We start from the raw sequence: 7500 nt of genomic DNA on the forward strand, positions 1-7500 counted from the left end.
CTGAACGCCAGCTGCCGCTTGATCGGCCGGGGAGAAAGTTGAGAAATGTTGAGGAATATTGGAGTGATGGCCAATCGCGTTTCTCCATTTACAACATTTCTCAATATTCTCCGCCAATCGTTGCCCCTATCCTTCAATATTCAAATTATTGGACCAATCAGGAGCGAGAAATGTTGAGGCTGAGAAGTTACACCGGTCGCCTGAGGGAGGCGTTCGAGGAAACTCTGGCAGTGGCGATCGGAGAGATTCAGCGACGGTCAATTAGTCTCAACGAGTTGATCGATCAAAAGTGTTTTTTTTGCGATATGGTGAGTATTTATACCTTCATGACAGTGCTGTATGATGTATGTTAATGTATACAAATAACTTTTCGTCGTGTATCATGTTGTGCTTGCGTGAATTTAGCTATTCAGCTTGCGTTAACGGTGCACCGTTACCTGACAGGAAAATCACCTGTTTTTGCTATTTGCGACGTTAATGTTTTTCAACAGTGCCATATAGCATAACCTAATATGTTTTGTGTATTATACCTGTCGAGTTATACTGTTTTCCCGATGTTTTTAGCTAACTTTGTGTTGGATAACACTCAGAGAATTTCAATCGTTCTCATCAGCAGGCTTATGCTAGCAATGTTCTCTGTTGATGTTTATGGTAGGCTGACGGTATTCACACGGTCGTTACAACGATATTACTGCATGACTTAGTGTTGATTTCGCAGTAATTTCGTCAGTTTTCCTCCATCGATTTATTATGCCATGGGAAAGGTTTAATTTCACTGGGATTCGCTGCTGCTGCTGCTGCTATGAGCCCCCCTCCCCCCGTATGAGTACCTGACAGGATAATCGCCTGTTTTTGCTATTTGCGACGTTAATGTTTATCAACAGTGCCATATGGCATAACCTAATATGCTTTATGTATTAAACCTGTCGAGTTATGCTGTTTTCCCGATGTTTTTAGCTAACTTTGTGTTGGATAACACTCAGAGAATTTCAATCGTTCTCATCAGCAGGCTTATGCTAGCAATGTTCTCTGTTGATGTTTATGGTAGGCTGACGGTATTCACACGGTCGTTACAACGATATTACTGCACGACTTAGTGTTGATTTCGCAGTAATTTCGTCAGTTTTCCTCCATCGATTTATTAAGCCATTGGAAAGGTTTAATTTCACTGGGATTTTTTTAATTTATTTTGCGATAGACAGCTGGTCTGTTTACAGTACTACAGGACATAGGCTATAAATAGTCCGTAAGGTAATTGATGACAACCATAACAAACCATTAGGATGCAGAAAACTATTGCATATTGTTGTCATATGTACACACTGTTCACGTTAAGAATAGGCTACTCATTTGTAATCTTAAAAACAGATTATAGTATTATTAAAATAAGTGGTTTGTGTCACCAATGCTTAAGGTGATGGGATTATGTCTGCCATTTATTTTGTATCAGCAATTATGGTGTTATGTATTAAAAAAATAATCATGAATGAATTTATCATCAAAGGCTTCTAAATCAAAGACGCACAAGGCGATGTCCGACACAGAATGGATGTCACGCCTGAGGAAGTTTGCCAGTACTGGAACCTGGCCTTCAAATGAAGGAAACAGGCCAGCTCCTAGGCAGAAGAAGTGGCACGAACTATATCAGAGGGTATGATACTTGGCACAATATATTTTAGTAATTTTTATTTACTCTCATAATACATTTATGCTCACCGTATCACAAGTATATGGCAATATTACTAGGAGGTAATAAACATGTAATGGCAAGTAATGCAATCCTCTGTAATTACTTCATGCTCAACTAGAAACATACAACTGTTACTTGTAGATTGAAAAATGTCCAATGACGCGACCTGGACAGAGGTCCCTGTTCCCTGGCCAAGTCACGTGTGTCTGTGGATTCCACACTCAGAAGGTAACACTGGTCAATTGAAAATGTGTGTGCATGTGCCACACTCTAAACAGTACACAAACTAAAACTAGTGGTGTATTAATTTTGTTAACAGGCAGACAGAGCAAATGTTGGGCAGGGGCCTGCTGGACAACAAGCTGCTGCAGGGAGTCCACAGGCTGCTGCTGCAGGACAACAGGCTGCTGCTGCTGCTGGACGTCAGCAGGCTGCTGCAGGACAACAGGCTGCTGCTGCAGGGAGTCCACAGGCTGCTGCTGCAGGACAACAGGCTGCTGCTGCTGGACGTCAGCAGGCTGCTGCAGGACAACAGGCTGCTGCTGCAGGGAGTCCACAGGCTGCTGCTGCAGGACGTCAGCAGGCTGCTGCAGGACAACAGGCTGCTGCTGCAGGGAGTCCACAGGCTGCTGCTGCAGGACGTCAGCAGGCTGCTGCTGCAGGGAGCCACACTCCAGTCCAAGGCCCCAGTCCTCAGAGGCCGTCATTGCATTTGTCAATGGTAATTATTATTCAAACTCATAATAGTTATAGACACTCATAAAAGGCCATCAATATTTTAGATTTCATTCACTGAATGAAATATGACATATTTGACAATATGTTTCTTTCATGATACGGCCTTTGTCTATTATTTTTCAGTTTACCAAGCCAAGATTCGGTGGCGCCCATGTCTCTGCGGCAAGACCGAATTTAAGTGTGGCCAGAAGGGTGACCCAGGTAAGAAGAGATCAAATTGAAACTGTTTAAAGGGGGGTTCTTAATACAAGTTACTCAGACACTGCTTTACAGTTACCAGTCACGGACACCCAGGAGAGTGCCAGTTCTCCAGCCAGTTCAACCATCTCAGTGAGTTACCTTTTCAAATACAGCTCGAGCATTTTTAGTTCTTTAAGCAGTTTCATAATATGTATGGCATCCATAGTGTTTTTTCTAACAAATTTTCTTTGACATACCTTTACAGACCCCAGACCCTCAGACAGAGGCTCAAGCTACAGTGCCAGATGTAGCAGTATGTGCCTCTGTGTCAGTAAGTAATTTAACATTTATTTTCATATGTAGAGCTTCAGTCAGCAGTGTCTTTCAGCAGTGTAAAGTGGGGTATACATTGTTTTGTTATTTCAAAGAACACAGAGTCCAGGACAGCACCACAACACCTTGGGCCTGCATCAGCACCTCTGCTGCCCCGTTTGTGGTCAGAGGGATTGCCACCTGAAGACCACAGGTGGATTTCCAAGGTGCTGTTCAGGTTGGGGTCCAAGGGGAAGCTGGAGCTCCAGGACAACCTGAAGCTCTGGTATCATCCGCCGCAGCCAAGCCAGCTGTACCACCAGGCCCCTGCTCCGGACCGCTTTTTTGCCCACCCACTGCTTGTTTGGATGCCATACAAGCTATGGAAGGTGAGGGTGGTCTGTCCCAACCCCGCTTGTGGGCAGCATCAGCTGACTGGGGCAGGGCTGCACAAGAGGTCACGACGGGTCTTGGACGTGGACAGGACCTACAACATGGTGACGGAGACTCTGACCTGCACCAAATGTAAAGCCTCCCATGTCTCGTGGAGCCAGACTGTCCTAATGCAGCTGGACTTGGCTCACAGGTCAGAATTTAGAGTCATCCTGACTCAAAAGTGAGTGGCATCTCTTTTCTCTCTTACCTTGCCATATAGAATCAGAATAATAATTTCATACGTTCTTACTAATATATTTGTCTTTGAAAAAGGTTTGCCTGTGATATTCGGGTGATCCGGCTGCTGCGGGAGAGAGGCCTGGGCAACAGCCCTACGCGGCTGTTAAAACAGCTGAAAGAGAACCACACAGAGGAGTGGCTGAACCGTGTGGCTCGGTACACAACCGAGTGCGTGGCCTTCCTCCAGCGCCCCGGACTGTTGCCCATGGACTTCCCTGAGCCACCTGAACCTTCAGTGGTGCCAAGCTGCAAGTGGCTCCTGTCTGTGTACAGCCAGGACATATTGACAAGGCTGGATGACATCAAGGCCCACCTTACCTCCACATATGGCAGAATAATAAAAATGGACTCCACAAAAAAGGTTGAGCAAACTTATTTTCTTATTTTATTTTTTAATCATTTTCATATGAAATACTGCCTAAATTGTATGTCATTGTTCAGTCATATTGAGTGTTTTGTGTTTGTGTTCTATGTGCTTCAGATAACAAAGAAGCTTGCTGGGACGGCAAAGGGCACAGCTCTCTGGCTCACGTCCGTGGGTAACGAACACGGGCTGATTTTGATTAGTGTCCTGACCGCTCAGGAGGGAGCCGGTCTTGACAAAATGGCTGATGACCTGGTGAGGAGGTATGCCCAGGCCGGTGTGGATCCCCCTGTTGCCCTGTATGTGGACTGTGGATGCTGTGCTGAGGCAGCAGATACAACAAAGCTGCAGGCCAGATTTAGCGGGTGGCCAGACCTTGTGGTAAGGCTGGACATCTGGCATTTCATGCGGCGGCTCGCCCTGGGATGCACCACAGATGCCCATCAGCTGTACCCACAATTCATGTCACGCCTCTCAGCGTGCATGTTTGAATGGGATGCAGCTGATGTAGAGCTCCTGAGGCATGCAAAAACGCAGCAGCTTCAGGCCCAGGGCCTGTCCACGGTGGACGTGGACAGGCACCTGACCAGGGAGGAGTTGGCACTTCACTGCCGACGGAGGACACGGGGAGAGGACACCACGGTCAAGCTATTGGAGGAATTGTTCTCCTCCCTCATGGGGGACCGTGGCAACGACTCCCTTGGAGTTCCCCTGTTTGACCAGGAGAGGATGGAGCACATCTGGCGGGTTCAGAAGAAGCACGTGAAGTGCATCCAAGACCCACCGGGTGTCGCTCTGTACACCAGAACTGGGGAGCTGACCAAGGGAGGTGTGCGGCTACCGGTGTTCAGGTGTGCGAGAGGCTCCACTTCATTGGAGTCTTTTCATCTCCACCTGAACCGCTTCATACCAGGTTTGTGTCTGTTAGCCATGTTGGTTCAAGTATTGTGTATGCAAAACAATGATTCAGTTTGACATTTTTATTTTACATTTCAATGTACTTCCAGGGACCAGTGCCAACAGCCTGAATTTTCAGGTTTACCTATTAGAAGGGCTGCATAGGTGGAACCAGGACCGACATGTTGCTGCCCTGGCTACTGAGCCATCTGCTTTTCGCTGCTACTCTGGTGAGCTGTTGCACTCTGTCAACTGCAACTACCAGCAGCTTTTTGGCAGAAAAGTGGCGCCAGAGTTCTGTCCACCCTCACGTTACACAGGTGAGAAATACATCAGTATTACTATGCCATTATTACTATGCTATGAGGCTGCATCTTTGATTAGCCATGTGCTATACTGTGTTGCGCAATGAAAGAGTATTTTGCATTGATTAATTATTACATTTTCAGTTATGTGTATGTATTTCATGATCCTTACAGCCATACTAGGTGATTTATAGTTCTTTTAGAACAGCTGATGAGCTTTTGGGCATTCCACTAAGCATTGTGCCTCATTTATTTTTCCTTGTCTCAGGTGAGCTCATAGGGGTGCAGTACTTGTTCAGGCAGACGGGTCAGGCGCTGCAGGACATGAATCCCGACTCAGAGGAGACGGCCCAGTTGGTGGAGGAGCATGATGTGGTGGACGATGAGGTAGATGAGGGTTTTTCTGACCTCAGCGATGACCCCACAGTACTGGATGTTTCACAGCCTTCAGATCCTGCTGCTGATACTCACCAGCTGGCCCATGGCACCTCCTCCATGTTGGCTACACGCACCTCCTCCACACTGACCCGTGGCACTTCCTCCTCCACACTGGCTCCTGGCACCACCTCCACACTGACCCGTGGCACTTCCTCCTCCACACTGGCTCCTGGCACCACCTCCACACTGACCCGTGGCACTTCCTCCTCCACACTGGCTCGTGGCACCACCTCCACACTGACCCGTGGCACTTCCTCCTCCACACTGGCTCGTGGCACCACCTCCACACTGACCCGTGGCACTTCCTCCTCCACACTGGCTCCTGGCACCACCTCCACACTGGCTCCTGGCACCATCTCCACACTGGCTCCTGGCACCATCTCCACACTGGCTCCTGGCACCACCTCCACACTGGCCACCGTGACCACCTCCGCTCTGGCCACTGGCACCACCTCCACACCGCCTCTTGAGGCTGAGGCTGGAGCTGAGGCTTCAGCTGAAGATGAAACTATGGTAAGTACAAGTTACTTCACAGATTTTATTGAAATTAAGGCATCAGTTGTCATTGGTCTCATTAAAGGTTTTAAATTGCAATTTTCTATTTTCTGCTTAATTTTCATAGGCTGTTGATGACCAGAATGTGCCTGGATACCAGCACATAGACAGACTGGCACAGTACTTAGTCGAGCTGCGGGATCAGACCTCTCTCTGTCTCAGCAACCTGCAGGCAAGTCAGTTAATAGAGCTCTGGGAGAGCTTGGATGAAATGGACAAGCAGCGGGTGGTTTATGCAGCGCGGCACCAGGAGAGACTTTTGACTGGACGCTTCAGGACTCCAAAGAAGCCCTCCAAAACTCCAGGGGTGGAGAGCACCACCCGCTGTGTGCTAGGTGCGAGCAGTGCACCTGCTCAGTGGCCTGATTGCTGCAGGTTGGTTGAGAACATTTTTGTGAGACTCTGTGCTCTGCACCCAAGCCCAAGAAGGAAAGGCAATGGGGCAGTTTCGAGGTGGTCTCTTATTTTGAGGGACTACCACAAAATCAGGGAGCTTGTTATCGGCAATGCTAGGGTTATGCAGGGAACTGAGATGCAACTTGTTGAGGTAAATCAGAACACCCTGATCCAGTGGCACAACAAAAGGCAGAAGAAGCAGGAGCTCTCTGTGTTGCTGCAAGGCACTGCCTTACCTGCAGAGATCCCAGTGTCAGAGGAGCCTCTTCAGGAGGCAAGATCACTCCCTGCTGAACCTGTCCCAGCACAGCAGGTGCACCAATACCGCCTGCCAGTTAGCACAGCGGGTCAGGCAAGGCAAAGGCAGACACCACGCGCCATCGTGCCTAAAGGTGCTGCCAAAAGGCAGTTGTTTGTTGCAGCCCCAGCAGCCTCAGCAGCCCCAGCAGCCCCAGCAGCCTCAGCAGCCCCAGCAGCCTCAGCAGCCCCAGCACCTGTTGTCCAGGTGGTAACACAGACAGGACAACCTGTTGTTCTATATCAGTATGTCCTGCCAGAGACAGCTGGTGCCACCCCAAAGAGGCCCTACAGGAGGACTGTGCAGGCAAACACCTGCAAAAAATGTGGACAGTTCCGCACAGCTGAGACTGGCCATAGTCAGTACCGGGGGAGGGTGTACTGCCCAAATTTTGAAGCCCTCACAAAACAGCAGTGGTTGGAGGAGATGAGGAAGCAGTTCCCCAAATGAGGAAATTGTAAATAATTGTATATAGTTTAAACATATTTTAATAACTTAATAATTAAAGTTGATAACTGTTGTGTGTTCAGTTTGCATTTTAATCTGTTTTTATTAAATATTTTAAAACGTTTACCTACTTCCTCACCTTTTACTTTATTGCCAATACAAAACACCCCATCTTGTGTATTATTTGGTGCTTTTATTGACTTAT

Source organism: Alosa pseudoharengus, unplaced genomic scaffold, assembly GCF_046254945.1.
Source record: "Alosa pseudoharengus isolate Yale_2024_CS ecotype anadromous, Long Island Sound unplaced genomic scaffold, YU_APseudo_1.1 YU_APseudo_1.1_scf_17, whole genome shotgun sequence".
Classification (NCBI taxonomy): domain Eukaryota; kingdom Metazoa; phylum Chordata; class Actinopteri; order Clupeiformes; family Clupeidae; genus Alosa; species Alosa pseudoharengus.